The 22,708-nt window shown below is 38.3% G+C and overlaps 1 pseudogene; it reads right to left on the reverse strand.

Annotated features, from left to right (window-relative positions):
* Positions 1-16,887, reverse strand: part of LOC122811498 — a 42,155-nt pseudogene extending 25,268 nt beyond the window's left edge.
* Between the last annotated feature and the right edge of the window lie 5,821 nt (positions 16,888-22,708).

Genomic DNA, 22,708 nt, shown 5'->3' on the forward strand with positions numbered 1-22,708 from the left:
CCTACAATACACAGAAAATGTATGGTATTCTATTTGATGACACATTCTCAGATTTCAAAACCTAGTTGAATGTTGACTATGGTAAGAGTGATTCAACCTTATATGATATGTTTATGCAGGACCAGACTAACCTTAATGAAATCAATTTGCAGATTAAGAACCCTTAATACCTACAATCTTTGAGATACTGAAGATACACAAGCATCTTATCTATCCACCTATGCACCCTATAGTAGACGCCAGGTGTTCAATCACCTCCCCATTGGCAAAGTATTTGGATTAGCATTTGAAGGAGCTAGTTCAGAGTATTAACCATCTTTGTAAGTACTTTCTCAGGAAATGTAATAATTTAGTGTATGACGATGCCTTGGTTTTCCTGACAGTTGACTTAAAGGACTTATTCACAGCGATTCCACACAGTATAGATATACCGTAGTTTACGGAGTGTCTTTATAATACAGATCTGCTTCAGAACTATATTAACTTGTACACAGATTTGCAGGATTTAGTTCTACAAAACAATTTTCTGAGTATCAATATTTCTTCGGCAGAAAGGTGTGGCTATACGGACGGCCTGTGGGTCCCGTTATGCTAATTTGGTGATGGTTGAATAGGAAACCAAATTTCTACTTACTAGTCCCTTTAAGGAGTCATGGTACCTCTGTACGAGGTACCTTGATATAGTTATCATTTGGAAAGATGAAGTTGAGAAAATTCCCTTATTTTTGGAATACATTAATGGCACCACTGATTTTTTTGCAGTTCACCCACAATATTGGTGAGGACAGTATTTTATATCTAGATGTAAGGTTAACAAAAGACAGGTTTAATAAAAGGATTGTATCCAAGATATTTCGGAAACCAACCTACTCCCTTTTTACATTTTTCCAGTTCACATCCCATTAGCCAAAAGAAAGCAGTAGTTAAAGGGAAATGTGTTTGTGCGGCATGTATGACCACTCTTTTTGGTGATTTTTTTTGGATGAATGTAATATCCTAAGGAGTATGTTTATAAGGAGGGGCTACCCTGAGACCTCTATTGATAGTTAGATGAATGAGGTTATTTATAAAAGGAAACCATGTTTTTTACATCAATTTTTTCAAATGAGGGTCACCAACAATGCCTGTGAACACTGAGGGGAGTTTTTCTTTGTTGTTAAGGAAAAAGGCCAAATCTGGTTATAAATGCAGTTTTACTATAGTATTTTCTTTGGATTGTGATGTCATTAGGTGGACTATGAATAAGAATTGGTCCATCTTGTATGACGGTTTTGATCTAGTACAAAATTTTGGCGATGTACCCCTTTTAAATATAAGGGAATGTCTTTGTTTTAAAAACCCATTTAAATCTAAATCCACTACCAAGCTTAAAAACAAAGAGAGGGGGAATGGGAAGTTTAAAGTTGAGAGCTATTATTTTAGTAAAGATGTTTTGGGTTCAGACCGATTTTACATTACAGGTAAACTGCATAGGATTAAAGGTAAATATAATTGAATTTCTAAAGGGGTGGTTTATTGTGCTTTGTCAAGTCTGTCCAGCATTCTACATAGGGAAAATATTGAGCACATGTTAAAAGAAAGGGTTTATGAGCACTTATATTCTATTAAAAACCAATGCACTTTCTAAACGTCGACTGTACTGAGCATAATTTTAAATTTGTCATTTTGTAACAAGTGTGCACTAATCCCAGGGGAGGGGGAGCATGGGGGTTGCTATTAAAGAATGAACTTGTATGGCAATTGCGCTTGAAAGCTAGCCACACCCCCAGGACTTATTATCCATTGCTTGTCTGTTGAAACTGAAAGCTTAACACTGCTAAACCTTTTATTTTTTTTCTATTTTTATTTGGATCTATGTCGCTCCATCGAAAGTACATTTCATCGAAATGTACAAGATCGAACTCACTTCTGCGAAAGTGCATTTTATCGAAAAAGCACATTCACAAAAAAAAAAAAGCCAAAAAAAATAAAAAAAAAATAAAACAGTACTCATGTTTATGCAGGGGGGGGCAAGCCCCCCTGCACCCTCCATGTGGGCGGCTGAGCCCCCCCACACCCCATACTTCAATATTCTCACTCCAAGATCGCAATACAGTGGGGAAAAGGGAATATTCCCCTATCCCCGCTCTACTGCGATCTAAACAACAGTTTGCTTAATTGTACAATCAACAGTGCAGTTGATGTACAACTAAATCTACATGCAAACTGTTTGCTTAGTCACCTTTCAGCGAAAGTACATTTTCAACAAAATGCACTTTCGTGAAAGTGAGTTTGATCATGAAAATTTTGATGAAATGTACTTTTGACCAGGACCCTTTCATTTATACTGCCTTTATTTCATATTTTTATTGATCTTGTGAAAATGTTTATTTTATTAGTTTATAATATAGTAAAGGTTTATACCATGTTGCAAAGACAGCAGTAGCTGTGTTGGTTTAAAAATCCCTTTGGAATACATTGTATCTTTAAACATTAAAGAGCTAAACAGTCATGGGACTTTTTAATTTGATTTTAAAAATGAACAGTTTATAGTTTTAATTTATCTGATTAAATCTTGGTGAGGAACTAAGGTGAAAGTGCTTATCTTTGTATTTTGAATTAAACACGGTGTGTTTTAGTGGCTGCAGTGTGTCTGTGCTTCTTTAGTATAGGACCATAGGAGGTTATTAGGCTACTGGCCCTACGGCCTTTACAGGCCTTGCCATAATATACCCTCCATGATATACCCTTGTTCCCTTAACAGATCAAGATATATAGTCTATATTTGCAAAGCGAATCTAAGGTCAGCACTGGCTACCCCTGTTCAATAGGGGCATACGTGATACCCCCTAGGGTAAGTTTATGGTTTCCCATCTAGTTGTCCAAGTTGAACTTAAATAAGGTCGTTGAGAAGCTCTATTAATGTGACTTGGGAGTTTTTCCCACAAGAGTGGCAACCTCTGGGAGACATCTGTCTCTCCAGCATGTTCTGTTAATGTCACAGGCTAGGTTAAGGTCCCTAGAGAGAGTGAATCTTGTCCCATTTGATTTGCAGACATGCAGTATTTCCATTAAGGCAGGGTCTGAGACTGCTCAGTAGGCCCAGGTACAAGTCACCTCCAAGCAGTCTATACAATACTCAGTACAGTGACAGGGCCTTCAGTCTGTCCATGTAGGTCATGTGTTGAAGGCACTGAATTTTCTTGGTGAGAAACCTCTGAGGTCTCTCCAGCTGCTGCAGGTGTCTGGTGAAGTACATAGACAAGGGAGCACTGTACTTTATTATTGGTCTGATGAGGGACAAGTACAGGGGAGTTATAACCTCCTTAGCTTTGGATGCTATGCCTTTACTTAGGAGATTCCAATGTAGAAGGCCTTTGTTACCACTGTGGACACATGATGATCAAAGTTAAGGTTGCTATCAACCTGCATTCACAGACCTCTCACCACTGGGTTTGAACTTAGGGGGTATTAATATTATAATTTGAAGGCGCTTCTCCTTTGCCGAAGGAGATGATAAACTTAATGGAAAAAATGCATCAAATCTGTGTATTTTGCACCAATCATTTATCAGTGCAAGCCCATTTTTTAGTATATTGACATTGTTAGGGGATTCAAAGATTACAGCCAGTTTGCAGTCATCAGCAAACTCTGCAAGCCACAGGCCATCTATTTTCACCTGGATTTCTGAGAAATACATTCCAAACAATAGAGGGCTTAGCACAGATCCATGTGGAACACCACTGGTAATAGGTCTGCTGGTAGATGTGGAATCCCCAACTTTGACTGTACGCGTTCTGTCGGGTAGCAAACCATCTAATGACCTACAGGTTAATTCCCAGCTGGGTGAGTTAATCAATGATGCCTATGTGGGGGATTGTGTCAAAGGCCTTGGTTAAATCTAGGTAGGCAGCATATACTGTTTTGCCTTCATCCAGGGCATTGGTGACATTCTCAAAGAAGTCCACCAGGTTTAACAGGTATGAGCTGCCCTTAACAAAGCCAATCTGGGTTGGGTCAAGAGTTTGAATGTCACCTATATCCTTGTTAAGGTCCATGATGATTCTCTCCATGACCTTACAGATAAGGCTGGTTAAGCTTATGGGTCTATAGTTCCCCGGGTCGGTTTAAGGACCCCCCTTTATGCAAGGGGATTATGGTTGCTGTTTTTCACTCAGCTGGAATGAAGACCGTACTTAGATTGTGGTTAAAGAGACTGCCCAGTGGTTCCACTAACTCCCACTTTATACCTTTAAGTAAAGAGCCTGGGATGTTATCTGGTTCCACAGAGGCTGTGTTTTTGGCACTGGAAAGTGCGGTTAGAACCTTCTCCTTAGAGACACTAGGTAGAGCACTGGTGACAGGTATGCTTGGTGGGGACAGGGGGATGAAGTTTTCACCAAACCTGTCTGCTAGCAGGTTTGTGATGTCCTCAGGTTCAGTATGAGTAGTACTGTCCACTAATTCGGCACAAAGCTAGGCGTTCCTTTTAGATTTCGGACTTGGCTAAAGAATGTCTTGTGAATATCCTTAGCTAGGGATGCTAATTTTGTTTTGCAATTAGTTTTAGAGGACTTTACAAGAGATCTAATTTGCTTTTTCAGGCTGTGGAGGGTGTTCCTCCCCTGCCGAGACTGTTCCCTCTTGTTGTTTGACAGCAGTATTTTTTCTCTTGTTGTATAACTTATTTATACTAGATGCTCACCAGTGTGGCTTGTTTTTTCATGAGGACCTTGTTTTGATTCATTCTGGGACAACAGAGTCTATACATCTGTATAGGTGCTTTATACAGGACATTCTTGTACACTTCTGTATGGCAGTTATTGCTGTCAGTGGTGACTGAGTATGAAACTATTTATGCTATCACTTAGGAGGGTATAGTTTGCTTTGGAGCAATTTTTCAACTGTTTTGCTTGGGGTGGGGGGTCAGGTACAACTGTTACTTCAAACGAGACTGATTTATGACTGGACTTTACCAGGGAGGGTCCCACACACAGGCTTGTGCAGTGATCTTCCATGTTGGTAAGCACTAGGTCAATGACATTAGAGCACTTGTGCTAACAAAGTCCAGGAATCTTATGGTGAGCATGTTTGTGCTCATATATTTCCCAGTCAATGGAAGGATAGTTAAAGTTACCCATGACCAGCATGTTTGGCTGTATTGTGAATGACTCAAGTAGGTCCAGGAAGGTGGTGGGGTTTTCATGGTTCATGGTAGGGGACCTATAGCTAATGACGTGGAGGGGGTCTTTCCTATAGTAAGTTGGAGTAACTCTAGGAAATCATACTGTTTAACCAGTCTTGAGGTGCATTCGTCTTTAATGAAGATGGATACACCACCTCCTTTGGTGCTTTCATGTTCATTTTGCAGTCTGAATGTCCGGAAGGCATTATAGCCTTGCATGGCCAGAGTACTCTCTGCAGCCTTGAACCATGTCTCTGACTGCACAGACATCAGCATCAGCATCTTCCAGAATAAGGAGTGCTTCCAGTGAGTGCAGTTTCTGATTTGGACCCCTAGCATTAAGCAGCATAACCTTAAGTTTGTCTCTAGAGGATATTTTAATATTGGGGAATTTTGTTCTTATGACATTGCCTAAAAAGGCACTATGGGGAGGCAAGTATCTTTGCTAGTAACTGAAAGCCAAGAGGTGACAGGTGACAACCACCTCTGGCAAAGCAGTGTGGTATGTTGACCATTTCATCCCAGGTTGACTGATACTGGATCCCCCTGGACTGACACCAGAAGATAAGCCAATTATTGAAGCCAATAATTTTTTGTTTGTATTGAGGCATCATCTTTGGTGAAGGCAGAATGTTGTGTAGGGCTAGGTACATACCTGCCTGGGACACATAATCTGAAAACTCAGTCATGTCTCTCTTCATATAGTCCAGTGAGGTATGTCTCCAGTCAATCTCTCCAACATGGACTATGACAGTCATAACAGTGCTTAGTGTTGAGAGACTTGAGCGTGTGTGTGATTTGACAGATCCTAGCAGCTGACATGCAGCTGACCATGACCTCCTTGTCCAGCCGGGTGAGAGGGAACATCTGTGTGTCTCACCATGGATTTGCCTGTGACCAAGACATTTGGTTTTGAGGTGTTTTGCCTTAGGGGCTTATTGAGTGAGACACTAATGTGTGTGTTTTTGTGTGTAGTGGATTCTGTTAGGATTGTATTTTGTGCAGAAGGTTTGCTCTTGTGAGGTGTCTGCTTTTGGTAAACTTCTAGTGAGTATCTCTGCATATGTGGGTTTGAGTTATGCGATTGGGTTTGTGGAAGAGGTGAAATGTGTGTGCTGACAACCAGTTTGATATCTGGTTCATGACAGAGAGCATTGATTCTAGAGTCCTAGCATAGATGCATCTCTCACATATTTGTTTTATGTTTTAGGAGTAATAGGTTGTCAGTATATATCAGGCAATTGCTACATTGCCTCAGGATGAGCATGTCACTCAGGCAGGCTGGAAAAATGGCAGTAAACTGTCCCTCTATTATGACAGGTGCATTCTGTAATTAGTGGAGAGTGGGCTAGATAGACCAGGTTCTGCTGCAGGACTAGTAAAAAACAGCTAATCAGTGGGGAGGTTTAGGAGCAGAAACCTGCATCAGTGCCTCAGAATGCACAACTGGGTTACTGCCGTGCACCAGTTAGGAGCAGAAACCTGCATCAGTGCCTCAGAATGCACAGCTGGGTTGCTGTCAGGCACCAGTTAGGAGCAGAAACCTGCATCAGTGCCTCAGAATGCACAGCTGGGTTGCTGTCAGGCACCAGTGTGCATGACGAGAAGCAGGGAAGCTTAGGAAGGCTCTCTAGCAGCCATCTAGGTACATGGCAATGCTAAACCCCACTGTGCTGTGTTTGTGACTACATGCAAACATGCTTCTCAAACACAACAGAACTGAAACAGCTCTAAAGTATGCCAATATTTTTATTTATTTATAGTTTGCTTGCCATGATAGTCCATTGGGCCATGAGGAACCCATTTTCAATGGAGTCCTGGGGAGAAAAGCTCCAGAAAATTACAAATTACAGATTTAACATAAGACTAAGTTATTACAGAAATCTAATGTGGACAAATTAAGCAAAATTAAACTAATAGAAAAAAGCATATTAGTAGAGTGCACATATTAGTACAATCCAATTAGAGTAATATTTACAAACAAAGTTTTTAACAGTTATGCTAATTTCCTGCAGTTAATTTCTAGGCTACTGAATTGTACCATTCTAGGAGTTATGCTAAGTCCTAGAGTTTATTAGGGGTACAAAACAATAGGAGGCTATTGTGAATTATAGCTTATAGAGTGTAGTTATAGTGTAGGGAGATTATGTGGGGGTGGGAGCAAGAGCATTCCCATACTGCAATTAGGTGTGTGTGTGAAGTAATGTTTTGAATGAAGAGAGGCTGCTGGTGGTACAGATGAGAGGTGGGAGGGAATTCCAATGGTGTGCTACAGAGAAGGACATTAGATGTTTGCCTGGTGGATGGGAGGTTTATGCAATTCAATCAGATTTTGGGAATTAGATCTCAAGTCTATTTGGTTGGTGCATTTTAAAGGTGGTGGCAAGAGAAGGATGGGGGGGGGTGAAAATAAGTTTGTGTGCTTGGACAAGTTGAATACAGATGAGGTAATTGGACAGCTCAAGCCAATTCAGTTGGTGTAGGGCAGTGCAGTGATGGGAAGTGGATCTATGGCTGGTTGCAAATTTTGTTGTTTTATTAAAGCAAGAGGAGAGTTTAGTCTTGAGGGAGGATTGCAGGGTAGTAAGGATAGAGGCACCGTAGAGGAGGGATGGGATAAAGTAAGTGTTGGTGAGGGTGAACCTAGTAGAGGGAGAGATGTAACAGTTGTGGCAATAAAGCATGCCTATTTTTGGGGGGGGTTTTATAATTTACTTGTAGATGATTATCAAACTTTAGCTGGTCAGAAATCAGGATTCCTAGTAGTTCAGCATTAGAGACTATTTTGAGAGGAGTATTATTTTGACTGGTGACTGAGAATTAGGTTTTTTCTAGGGGGATGGTTTTGGAGGCAGTAAATATCATGAGTTTAGTTTTAGTAGCATTGAGTGCTAGATGGTTGTCTATCATCCATTGCTCAGTGATGGAGAAGGCATCTTGGGTTAATTTAACTAGGGTGGGTATAGAAGAGGCAGAGCAGATTATTGAATCGTCTGCATATTGGACAAGGTTGGCATTTGGGATGGCTTAGTAGAAATAGTTCTTGAATATATTGAATAGAAAGGGGCCTAAAATTGAACCCTGGGGGACACCTGTCGGAGTATTGAGAAAAGGGGAGGTGTCTTTTTTCCATCTGACTGCTTGTTGCCTGTTTGAGAGGTAACTGGTAAACCAGTTAATAGAGGAGTTGGATAGATTTAGTTTGGAGAGTTTATTTTAAAGAAGGTTATGAGAGATGGTGTTGAATGCCTTAGAGAGGTCAAGAAGGAGAGTGGACACAATGTGGCCAGTGTCACGGGCCTTATTAACGGTTTCTAGGAAGGAGTGTAGAGCTATGGTAGGTGCTGTGGCTGGGTCTGAAACCATGTTGAGTAGGGGTTAGAAGCTGGTTGTTTATGAAGTAAGGTAGAAGTTGTAGAAATAGGGGATAAGATAGCAATAGGTTGAAAGTTTGAGATATTATTGTTATTACCACCTTTATGGAGTGGAATAATAAAGGCCTTTTTCCAAAGCTGGGGAACTTGACATTCAGCAATAGATCGCTTTATAAGAATGCAGATGGGAAGAGCTATGCCTTCTGCAGCAACTTTTAAGAAATATGAGGGTATATCATCAGGGGCATTGGAGCCGGGTTTCAATGTTAGTAGAAGTTTTTTTATGGTAGCTGTAAGGATGGGTTGAAGGAGAAAGGAGGAGGTTGGGAGCAGGAGATGCTAGGGGAGGGAGGGATAGGTGGAAATAAGGGTGGGGAAGCCGAATGAGAAGTGAAGGATGATGTAGGTTTACTTATGAAATCGATAAAGAAAGTGTTAAATTGGGTGGGCAAGTCCAAGTCAGGGGCATCTGGATCAGGGCAGGGGTTTTCTTTTTTGCCAGGGTTGAGAAGGGAGGAGAATCCATGCCAGAATTTTTTTGGGTTGGTGTTATGGTTGGTTTGGAGTGTAGAGAAGTAGGCTTTGTTGTCTGAGATAATAAGTTTTTTTACTTTGTTATGAAGTGTTATAAATTTATTAAGGGTGCTGATAGGTTGCTTTATCCCAGAATCACATGGCTAGTAATGTATTTTTTGGTTAGCCAAGGTACAGGATTGCTTCTTATGCATTTTGTTTTCAGAGGGGCAAAGGAGTCAAGCAAGTTGAGGAAAGTTGAGTTAAAGTAGGTAACAGCATTTTCTAAGGGAAGGGATTTTAATGGGTTCCAGTTCATTTTTTTAGTGCATTTGAGAATGTGCTAGGATTCAAGTTTTTTAGACAGCGAGTGCAGGTGTAGGTATGAGTTAGTTGTATGGCAGAGGGAAGACAGTGGGCAAAAGTGGGGAAGTGGTCACCTAAAAAGTGGGGAAGTGGTCACCTAATTGGTCGGACAGAGTGCCACTATCAGAGATGTAATGTGGATTTGAAACTAGAATCCAGTCCAGAGTGCTTCCAGTAAGGAAGTTATTGGAAGGCACAGTTGTTGAGTTAATAAGCTGAGAGAAGTTGTAAAAGTTTATATTAAGTGATATGTTGAATATCATGAATATGAATTAAGTAATACGTTAATAGAAATGTCCCTCATTGAGCCTTTATTCTAGCAATCTGCAACTCAGATGGGTCCTGAATGAGAATAATTGGGATCATACTATGGATAATTTGAGGAGACCCATGCATGGGAAAAAGCATTTAGGAGCTGAATCTGTCCATTAGTGATACAGGGGGCAGTACTGGGGTAAATTTTATGCTTCCCATCCATAGATCTCAATTGCGTTTGAAAATGGACAGGAATAAACTCTGTTTTATGTGGATGGGGAGTCCATTTCATAGCAGCTTTATCCTCTGTGAAATATACTTGTCCCTCCAAACTACTCTGTTAATCTTGCAGAAGAGGTTTAGATTCCTAGACCAAGTATTTCTGATGCCATTTAACTTGCTGATGTGCAGTAAATCCATCAGTAATGGGCCAGAGGATGTCTTGCATGTCAGACACAAGCCAAACTGTCTGATTACAAATTGTCAAGTAATATCTCCCTGAGACAAAACTAACACTTTTTTTGCATTCTCCGATATGGGGACTTCACCCCTATAGTAATTACCTAAAAATATAACAGCTGCCCAATCACACAACTCTAGTGAAAGAAGAAACACCTTAATAGGGTGGACACAGTAAATGCACAAACTCACAATTCCAGTAACACGGTAATGGAAATTACATAATTAGGAATTAGGGAATAAGTGATAGATGGAGATGATGTCAAAGTGTAAGGAAGCTGATTTACATGGCCGAGTACTATAGGAATATAGTCTGTGTGTGATTTAAACACCTAAATATCAAAGCATTCTTTCAATGGTGGATTCACACAGCTGCAAACTGCTAGTACATAATGAATGTGATTATTCAACACAAAATATTTGCTCATGTGCTATCAGATCAACTGAATGGTTACCAAACTTGTAGCCTTTTTTTTTTTTCATTTTGAAATATGGCTTTCCTACTTTTCATAGGTTCATAGGTTGGTACTAGGCTATCAGCCCTAGAGCCTATACAAGCCTAGCCATAACAATTCCCTGGCTATTTCTTCCCACAATATTTACTACCCTGGACCCCTGCTCTCCCATCCAATTGTCAAGGTTCCTTTTGAAGAGGGCCAAAGAGGTGCTCTGCTTGACATGTATGGGCAGTCTATTCCAAAGTCTGGGGAGTCTCTGAGTCAGTAACTTATCCCTCCAGCATGTTTTGTTCATTGTGATGACAAGGTTTAGATCCCTGGAGTGTGTGTCTCTGAGAGATTGGGATTTATTTAAGTGTAGCAAGTCCAACAGCTCTGGGTCTGACATGGCCTTGTATGTTAAGCAGAGATCGCCTCTGAGTAGACGATATGTGACAGAGTATAGCTGGAGTTAGCATAGGGCATCTTCTTTAGACTTGTGATTCTTTTAGCGAGGTATTTCTGCAGCCTTTCCAGTTGTTGCAGATGTCTTGAAAGGTACATACCAAATGGGGCATTGGGCATTATAGAATTATAATGGGTCTAATGAGGGATGAGTACAGTGGGACAATGACCTCCTTTTTTCTGGATGAAAAGCCCTTAGTGATGAGGTGTTACACTTTTGAGGCATGATGGTTATCAATAGAGTAATACTACAAAACAAGCTACAAAACAAGAGAAAGACAATTTGTATTTTGTGTACCTCACATACTCTGAGGCAGATGGTTTATTTATATGCCTTTATCTTCCTTCTGCATGCTCTGATTACAACTAATTTAACCAATCAGGCTGTACAGCAGCCGACCAAACTCAGCTTTACTATGGTGCTTACAAATTAACTTAATGCATGCAGAAAACAGATACAATATTAACATTTAATTTAAAATATTAAAGGAGTCATAAAAGTTAACAAGGACTTAAAAAAAAACTAAAGAAAAAACTTGCTGAAACAAAGGGACCTTTGGATCTCATTTTCGTCAAGAAAGAGAACCATAATCCCTAAATCTGCAAAACAGAATATTTTGTGGCATCAGACTTATAAAGTAGGGCATTCTACAGGATCAGAGTCTTAAAGACAAACAGTAGAATAGCTGAGGAGTTCATTCAAACCATGGGTACCACACTAGCAGCTGAACATCTGCTGAGAGAAGGGGTCAGATCAAATAAACCTGGAAATGGAATGTATGGTTATGCAGGGCAAAATAACATATCACTGTATTTGATTCTGAACTGGGGAGTCAGTGCAATCTCTACAGACCAGGAAGCTATGGGTACTTTGGAGGGTGCCAGTCAATATGTAAGTTAAGGAATTCTGCACCAGCTATTACTTATAGACCTGGATACCACAGGCTATACACTGGTGGCAGGTGATTTACACCACCGACTTCTGCAGAAGAATACTTTAATGGCAAGTGATTTACAAAGATGACTACTGCAAGTGAATAGTCTTATGGGAAATTATTTGCACAAATTTCTACTAGTTAGTTGATAATGCATTTGAGTAGGTGAGTTATCCATCTCATCACTGCAAGGGCAATAATTTACTAATTTAGGTACTGGTAGGCCATAGTCTAGGCAGGAGGCTTACATAGTTGGGTACTGCATGGGGCATACTTTGAGGACAGATAATTTATATAACTATGCACACTTTGCATGTCTATGCACAGACAGACCCCATTCTAAAGGCAGGTGGCTTACATTTTGGGGAACTGCTATGCAATATATTCACAGAAGAGCATTTAAATAGATGGGTATGGTTAGGGTTTAAGGTAAGAAAAGACTATTTACAAAGCTGGTAGCTCTAAGGGAAATTCTTGCTGTGTGACTTCACAACTGGTCACTGTTACAGAAAGCTTTGACACCTACTGATGCACACAGATCTCATGGACACAGTTTGATAGGGTAGGAGAACCCCACAGCTGGATACGGCTAGGACAAACTCACATTCAAAACTGAGTACCACAGGGACATGTTCTAAGGCAGGTGATCTGTGTGGCCTGGTACTGAAGGGACAGATTTTGTGGACAAGTGACTTACTTTGGGGATAGGTGTTTTCCACAGATGGATACTAAAGAAGTATATCCTGAGGGCAGGTGAGTTACTCACTTGAAACTGCAGGGCCATGACCTTTTAGTAAGTGATGTTTCTTAGTGGAGTACTACACTGACACAGTCTGTAGGATGGTAATTTACCTAGATGTGGAATGATGAAGCTTATCCTGCTGACACATTATTTTCACAACAGGGTACTATAGACTACTTATGTGAATTACAGACAAGGGTACTGCAGGGACAGAGTCTGCAGACATGTTGTTGAAAGTCCTTGGTAACCACCAATTAAACTGATTATGAAAAACTGTAAAAATGCTGTTAAAATCTTACTAACAGCTATGTACACTCAAGTAAATGAGTTATATTCAAGATAGTTTTAATGTCAGGGGGGGTGTCTTTGTCACATAAACTCTAGCATGTTTCACTATCACCAAAAGATTACTATTATAACCAGGACAGCTGTAAACAGACTAAGATAAGATAACAGTTCAACAACAGAAGAAACATTAATGTTATTGTTATTTACAAGGGAAAAGATGGTAGACCTAAAAGGGTAAATTGTTTCTATGGGGAAAAATTCTACAGAAAAAACATCGGGTAGCTATAGGGATATAACAAATGTTGCTACTGAATTTAGGGCCTTTGAATCACATTATTTTTAATGTCCAAAATTCCTGAAAAATATTGGGGAAGGGTAAAGGCCCCAAATTAGGGGCATTTTTTAAAATACTACTGTAATTCACTTTAAAAAGTTATTACTTCATGGTTTTCCACCCATGTGCATTTTATGAATGACAAATGTGAAACTCTGTCTAGCATTTTTGACCAACTGTAATCCTCAGCGATTTACCAGAAAAGAGTCTTAAAAGTGACAGTGTAAAAAAATAAGCAAAATGCGGTACGTTTTGCAAAATCAGGGAATGCTGAGAGGCATGACTCTGAGAATTCTTCCTTTTTCAAGAGACACTGATCTCAGAGCTAGTACGCATGCAGTAAGTTTGATAACATACTAAAGGGTTAACATTTAGAGTAATGCATGGTGGTATGTCTTGCAGAACATTTAAAATACCTTGCTGTCTTCAATACCAATTAAAAGTTTATCCAGTTGTATCACACCAAGGGATAAGCGGATGTGGAGAGCACCACTCTATTTTATTCTGTACAACTAATGGGAGGCTCCTTCTCCCTAAGAGATGTATATAAAATGATGAAGAAATAAAGTACAATAGCAATAAACAGTTACTGAGATAAGAAGGGTAGTGGCATTAGTAAGTAGTCATCCTGGCGAGGGAGGAGAATGCACAGTTCTCAACCTTCAGTCTCCAAAATGTGGAACAAACTGGCAAAAGATAGAACAGTTGCTAACAGCTTGCTAACAACTTCAGCTAGTATTGTAACGGTAGATTAAATAACGGGCAAAATGTACATCAGCATCCTGATTGGAGCATGAATGTTCTCCAGCAGGATATTAATGTACAAGTATTGCCCGCTAAAACAATTCACAGCAGCATATCAAGCTGCCATGGAGCTCAGACTGAAAAAAACTAATGGCTGCCATTATTTTACTCTTGCTAAGCAGTGCTTCTGCTGTTTTGCAAGTGTAAAATATATTAAAAAAAAAAACAAAAAAAAAATTGTGTGTAAGTGTATGTACTCATATGAGTGAAATTGAGATTGATCGAGCTGTTATTTTACATTCACCAAGCAGCTCTTTTGCTGTTTAGCGAATGTAAAACTAAATATAAGAGAAAAGTATGTGTGTATATGCTTCTATGTCTGTCTTTGTGTTTGTTTCTGTCTGTGTGTGAATATGTGCTTGTGTGCATGAAAGTGAGGTGTGAGACAGACAGAGAGTGAAAACAATCAAACACTGGCAGCAGCAGCAGCATTCAGGAGGTTTACGTACCTCTCACCTCTTAGATCAAGTTAACTGAATAAAACCTAAAAAAGGGAGAACAAACTCAAAACAGTAACATATTCTTGGCCAAAAAAATCACAAGGTTGTTTCAATAGTAGGACTTGTGTTAGCATGCATTTTCTGAAGTGCAAGAATGTGTGCGTGAGAGGGAGAGACAGTGAGATCGATTAACAGTGGCAGCAACAGATGAGAGGTTTGCATACCTTTCTAACTTTAAGCTCAAGGAATCTGGATAAAGCATGAAATAAAGGGGGAACAAAGGCTCAAAACAGGAACAGATTTTAAATGTCATACTTAAATTTAAATAGCAAGTTAAATAACAGGATTTGTGCTAACGTGAATTTTCTGAAGGAAATAAAGTCTGAAAGTCAAATATATGTCATTATTTAGTGACTTCAATTCCCAGTGGCTGACAAGAAACATTTTTAGCACTAAAGGACCAAACAATGAAGCCAGTATCTAGATATCTTTTAAAAATGATATATTTTGGATGTAAAACTCTTTCTCTAACACCATTTACATATACTACAGCAACGCTGAAACATAAGGCGGAGGAACTATTTTATATTAAAAATATATAAAAGTATATAGTAATGAAAAATTATTATAAATAAAGTAAAACAATTTTGCAGAGAGACCATACTCTAAGCTTAATAATGCCGTCCGGAGTATGTGCTAATGTGTAATTAAGGCCCTCCCAACACCCCTGGGTGGGCATTAATTACACATTAACACACACCCTGAAGGGCATCTTTGCTTGTGTGCCTGACTGCAAATCAGAAGGCTGTGTTCAAATCATGTGATGGTCAGCTTTTGAGATTCCAACAACACATTAAGTTAGGTTTTACATGTCATGTGTGTTACCTCCTTCAGTGGAACCTCTGAATGTGTGGAATGATATGAAAGGTGTGTGCCTATCGGAAAAAAAAGTCTTGCAAGTATTACTACTGTCACATAAGCAGACAGTGCTATGGGGTAGCTGGGAATTTGGGTTGGACTGAATGCCTTGTAATTAACTACCCATGAACATACCTTTCAACCTCTTAGCGCAAGAAATCTGGACAACGCCTAAAAGAATGTGGGGAACAAAGACCCAAAAATAGGCACATATTTTAAATATTGCTCTTATAAGCTTAGAAAGTAGCTAGAATGACAGGGGTTGCGATAGCATACATTTTCTGAAGGATATGAAGTCGAAAATACAAATATATATCCTTATTTGGTAGCTTAAATCCTCAGTGGTTTGCCTGGGGAACTACAATCTTTGAGTAAGACACCAAAAATATAAGGCAAAAATCTGGATATTCTGTGAAAACCTGGACAATTGAGAGGTATGCCATGAACTTATGAAGCTCACATGATGGTTAAAACCTGTTACATCAAATGACTTATGAAATGAAAGCATAAAGTATGTATGTGACTTGACAGGCCCTTTCAATATGGAATCTAAGGCACACAGATTTAAGACACCTAATGAGGAAAGTTCTTCATAATGAGGTGCAATTGACTTGAGGGGCATACCAACTGTGTGAATAACAGTGAGAATAACAGAGGAGCTCTGGGTGCACACGTATGCAGCCATGGGAAACTGGGCTCAGACATGCTGCTCGTATTCGCTGGTTATGACAGCACACATTAATCTGTTTAAATCTTGAGATTCATTCCAAAATGATGCAGCTTTCATTTCAATATTTTAATAATTTCCCTTGGCTTTTTCGCTTTTACGTACAGTTATTTACCACCCAAAACAGTAAATGAAGACATGCAAAATAATGTGGAGCACTGAATATACAACAGAAAATTTCTTCAAACAAAAAGAAAAGATTTATATATGCAAATATGACATTACATATTGCTTAAACAAAGCACTAGCCCGTTAAGGCAGGAGTCTGCAATTTCCTCAGCACGGGACGCACAGGGTACCCTCCATGTGGCCCTGCTGTTGGTGTCATTGTATATATAAATCAATGGGTCGATACTCACCAAAGACTGGTACACGTAGGACGCATGCAGCTCTTGGTTAACGAGGTTATTTACTCCAGCCTCGCACTCCCCGTGGTAATTCTGGCGGATCTGGGAAGTCATTATGTCGGTTTGGGTTTAACAAGCTAATAAGGCTACTTAAGGCTTAGTACCGTCCGTGGCAAGTGCGTTTTAAAGCAGAGACCGATCTGCGTTCCGTTCAAACACTGTTGAAGCAAGAACCCAGCTCTCTCCTTCGATGTCCGGAGCGGCTCCAGGGTCCCTTCTTTTATAGTAAGCGAATAGTGTGGTTACTCACCCAAAGTGACCCCCCCCCCCCAGCCATTGTCAGGTTGGCTCTGATTCTACATTAGAATAAGAGGGTGGATTCGGTCTCACAATAGAAATGTAAAATAAGTCAAGCAGTAGAAGGGCCTATGAATCCAAACTCCTCTGCTAGATGGCGAGTTGAAATGCTATCCCTTTAATTGAAAAGGAAGGGAGGAAAGGTTACACGAGTAATTGTTTTAAGGCAGAAAATACAAGACTCTGTGAAATTAAAGACGTGACATTGTAGTTTAATTAGTAACATTATCACCTCGCGTATAAAATGTAACGGTGTCAGCACCTGCAGGTGGCCTCAAAGGCGTTTATGTACTTAACACACAAATTCAATTATTCATTTCAAATTGTGACTTTGCAGAACCTCTTATTAGCAGAGGACCTGCGAACAATATGTGTGTATGTATATATATATATGTGTGTGTGTGTGTGTGTGTGTGTGTGTGTACACATAGAGATATACATGCGCGCGCGCACACACGCACATATAAAAGCATAATTAGTTATGTAATATACAGAGTTAGTATATTATGTATGTATCACACTATTCAGTTCCATCAGGTATAAACATTTTACACAGCATGAAGAAACTGGAGGAAATGGGATACTGGATTACTTACTAGTCACTATGATGCCAATTTGTACACTGGCAGACAGAGCTTCACAGAAAGATTGTGGGATATTGTTAGAGGTTATGGCATAAAACAGATTACACTATAGCTTAAATACAACAATTAATTTTGAATTGCCATGATAATTGTGAGGAGATAATGGTACAGGTTGGATGGGAGTTTGACGAACACAGACTACATGAGAGAACATATTTCAACAGAGATTGAATAGCAGGAAGTTTGCCAGGAAAGAACAGAGCTGAGTTTGCGAGTATCAAATTTATAAGTGTTAGATTATGCCCAAATTCTAGCTATTGTAGTTGTAGTATTTTGTGAGGAATATAGTGATGGGTGCTGATTGCATGAAGTGAGATGAATTTGGCAATTCTGTGATATGTTCCACTGTAGTTTAGAAGATCCATATTGTAACACAGCACATTTCTTATCAGCCTATAGTAAGATAGAAGCGGAGTTCTTGCAGTAGTGACCCTAGCATAATTGGTCATAACATTTTCTGCATGATATAGAAGTTCAAATTTCCGGTTTGTTCTGGCTCCTATTTTTTTAATATTAAGATCAAACTTTGGATCCTGAGTCTATGTTACTCCTACAAGTTTAGTTTAATTGACACATTCTGATGTGATGTAGCCTAGCAACAAAATCTTATATAATTTGGGTATAAGAGGTTTGTATTGTATGTTGGTAAGATCATATTCTTGGCTTTAGATGCATCCAGACAGAGACTGGAGTCTTAAAATCAGTTTTAAAGACCTGTGTAGCCAGTATTCAGATGTCTGCAAACACTGGTGAAACTGGAAGCAGAATAGAAAATGGAAGATCTGTATATTGAATGTGAGTGTCAGGTTTATGATGAGTTGTCATGCAATTTACAAAAACAAATAAGATAAATAAAAGGAGCACAATGACTGATTATTGCAATGCAGGAGCGGTACTGATTCTGAGACAGACTCTTTAGTATCTTACTGCACAAGTTCTGCTGCGACAACGGCTAGCCACCTGGTGGTGTAAACCTTGGCTATAAAAGATTGTCACTGTTGAACTAACACCCTGACCCCATGTGCAAAATGGGAAAAAAGGGGTTGTGGATGGATGGATGAGTTCTGCCTTGATGTAGCTTGATAACTGTGGTATGGAACTGGACAAGCAGTGTAAGAGGACATTATGCTTTATAATATCGGGTGCCTTGAAGATGTCAAAGAATATAATACCCACATTTTTCTCGTTTAGTTATTTTTTTTTTTTTAAATTTAATTCTTTTGCAAAAGCAAGTAGAAGTATCTGTATGTCATGGCCAAGCTAGAAACCATGAGAGGAGAGAATAAAGAGTTTGATTACTACTAGAACATTCCAAAATGATATATGGGCATGTTTTCTAGCATTCTGGAAAATAGCAAGGCTATTATTGGATGAAAGTTGTTGAGGTAGTGGAAAGGCCTTCTTTATGTCCGGGTACAGTAATAGTTATTTTCCATGAGGTGCATACCTCCTTAAGGATAGGTCTAGATTTTGAAAACAACCCGATAAATAGAGTAAACCAATTTCTTTCTTTCTTTTTCTTGTTCAAAAAGAACTTGGAACTTCTAGGAACTCCATGCTTGTGTTGAATTCTGAAGCTAACTATTAGTTTTTAATAAATAAATAAATACATACATACATACATATGTAAATAAAAAAAAATTCTTAATTGAGGATGCAGCTTGGCTGTCAGTACTATCAGATGCCCCTGGTAATTACATAATCACTGCTGAAGGACAGAAATGTAAAATATAGCAAAACCTGTGGGACACAGGACCCAAAGCAACACAAATTTACAAAAGGGTCATACCAAACAAATTCAGCTTAACTATTTGACTTGCTAACAAGGACATTAGTTCAGAATGAGGCAGTGGATGCATCCTACAGCAAGGCATTTGTCAGAGTACCATATAAAAGAGTAAAGAGGGTGGACAAGCTTGGACTGGGTCCTAAAAAAGCATATATGTAAGCTATTTGCTGGGTAACAGTACACACATGGTTATAGCAAACTGAATCAATTGTTATCAACAGACATGATTCCAAAAGGATCAATATTGTGGCTTGTCCTTTTCAGTGTCTTGTAAACTGTATTTGCAGGATGGCTTGGAAGGAAAAGTTTTTTTTTTTTTTTTGCTAAGACATGAAGTTAAGCAACATAATTTTATTTATTTATTTACTTTTTTTTTTGTTTGTTTGTTTGTTAAATGGAGAGATGGACTGGGCCTGGCACCCTTTTCATGGGCAATGAGGGTACAGTGGACTTGTATAGTACATTGCACTGAATAGCAACTTTATGACAGATTAAAGTGAATAGCAAATTTATGGATTTCTTACAAATCTGGATGGAATAAATATGTATATACTTTAAAACCAAAAGAATGGCAATTCACTCCCACTGTGAGCCACTTCAAGAACAGGCAATCCACTCCATGGGCAGACAAGTATTAGCCCAATGTGGAGGTATATTTTTAATAAAACATTTCATTTTTAATATTGGCAACATGGGTACATTTTCTTTTTGAATATTTAAGGGCCCATTAAGTGGATTGACTGCTCTTGAAGTGGCTCACAGTGGGCATAAATTGCTGTTCATTTGGTTTTAAAGTTTGTACATTTTTCATGTTTTCATGTTTATTGGTTTTGAATAAATATGTATATGACAAACAACGGCCTAATTAGAGGTATTACAGATCAAAACAGAATGCAAATACCATGTGTATTTGCTTCTGCATTCTATGCAAAGTGGGAAAACTGTATTACACTCTATTAAATCTAGCAAAATTATAACCGCTTATTTATTTATTTAATATTTGTTGACCAGGAAAGTCCAACTAGGATAGAGCCTATTTTCAGTGGAGGCCCAGGGAGAAATGCTCCAGACGCATGTCTTTATAAAGTAGTAGGAATCAGGAGTACCTGAGGTAACCAACATGAACACAGTGAGGACATGCAGACTCTGCACAGGAAGCACCCCAGCCAAGAATCAAACCAGAGAACCTCTTGCTGTGAGGCGACAATGTTAACCACTGTGCCGCCCACACACCACTGCATGAATATACTTAAAAACCGTATGTTATATATAATATTGTATAACATAGACAAGTAGTTAAGAACAGAAAGTAGAGTATACGCAAAGCAAGTACCATCCTATAAAGATTTGCCATGCTGTAAAACACCGAAAGCTATAGGATTTTTTTCCATGGCTTATTGCTACACAGAGGTCATTTGTGCCTGGGCCCTGACACTGGCACTTGATCAGTGTCATTGGTGCAACAGGTAGCACACTCGCTTTTGCAGAAAGCTTTGATTTCTACTCCCACACTAGAGAGATCAATTACTAACACTGTAGTGCAGCATAAGAGGGGTGCTGCACTCCTGAGTGTGCCACCTTTCAGAAGAGGTGTTAAACTGTGTGCAATCACTTGAGTTGGTGGTAGCTCAGGTGGATGTACAAGATTGTATGGCACCTACTGAAAAAAGTAGGGGTCCTTTATTTAAAAAAACTTAAATATTTACAATATAAACCGAATAAACAAAGTAATATTTATATTATTTACAATATTATGCACAAATTATTTACAGTGACCTCATATTCACATCTTTACATTCAAAATACATTTATATCTGCCCCCACTCTACTTTCCACAACCAAAATTTATTTTTTTTTAACATTTCTGATAAATTCTGTTTACCATTATATATGATTCTTTCACTGTTTGGTTCCAAATTATCCACATAACCTCAAATATTTTTGTATCATCCTTTTCAATAAACACTTTATCTTTATAAAAACGTATTCAATCATATCCATATTAATATTTTTGTATCCCTTAACTTTGTCTCATCTAACTTGATTTATAATGTATCAATTATTTTACATTTCAAAAAGACGTGTTCAATAGTTTCTTCTTTATGGCAATAATTTCATATTCTTTCACTTTTTTATATGGCATGTTTGCTTTGACTGGTAATTTATTTATCACCAGTCTCCATAAAAAAATCATGAAATTCCACTCTTTTTTGAAATCTATTATTTCTTGCTTTTTTATAGCTCTGATTTTCACTTCCTCAGATTCTTTCCATGGATATACATAAAACTATTTCACTATTACTTTTTTATAGCACTTTTTTCTCCCATCTTCTAAATCTTCCTTTTTATTTTCCACATTACAATTTTCTGTTGATGTGCCTTCATGTCTTCATTCATATACTCTTTTAGAACTTTACGTCATATCCTATATTTTTAATATTTGTTGTCTAATAATAGACTTGTTAAAATTACCATTTTCCCTTTAATCATTCAAGTATTTTATATAAATGTAATGAAACTGCAAATGCCACTGGATTTATAAGTCCTAAATTACCATCCTCTTTTGCTACACACATCACACCTCTCTTTATAGGATTAAGACAAGATCCCCATATAAAGGAGAAGACAGTATTAATGTCTTTTTCAATTGACAATGGCATATTAAACACACTAGCTATATATGAAATATTTCCTAATACAACAGAGTTAAGCAAATAAAATTTTTTCTTGAAAGAAAGTTTTTAAAGACCTCCAAAATAACACATTTTTGTTTTTTTTTTAATATTTTCCCATTGTAGAAATGCAACATCTTGTTTTCCAAATGTAATACCTAATAACTTTATTGAGAGATCAACTCAACACCTTTAATCCTACATTCATACCCTAAACCTTTTTTTTCTATCTTCAAACACATTCCAGTTATAGACCTCCAATGTCTTGTATCTTTTCTCTCACCTTTTTGCATGCAAATTTAAAAAATTCCACTATATAATTCCTTATATTTAAATCCTTCATTAAACCACTTGTTTTATGAAAACATATTTTGACTTACTGTCATGTTCTTATACATTTTGATATTCTAAGCCATCCGCACCTACTGCTCTATACATATTTACTTGTCTTAATACTACATCCAGTTCTTCTAATTTTATATTTTTTCCAAATCTGTATATTCTTTTTTAGAGAAAGTTCTTAGTTTTCATGATACCCTTTGTTCTTTAATAATATCTTTAAATAAATCTTTTATATATTCTGCAACAATACACATTATACCTCTTTGGTCTTTCAGTACTATCCCTTTCTTGACTATTAATTCTCTCATTATACTTAGCCCCTTATATAAATAAAAT

This window comes from Protopterus annectens, chromosome 9.part0 (genome assembly GCF_019279795.1).
Source record: "Protopterus annectens isolate FY-2018-M chromosome 9.part0, PAN1.0, whole genome shotgun sequence".
Taxonomy (NCBI): domain Eukaryota; kingdom Metazoa; phylum Chordata; order Ceratodontiformes; family Protopteridae; genus Protopterus; species Protopterus annectens.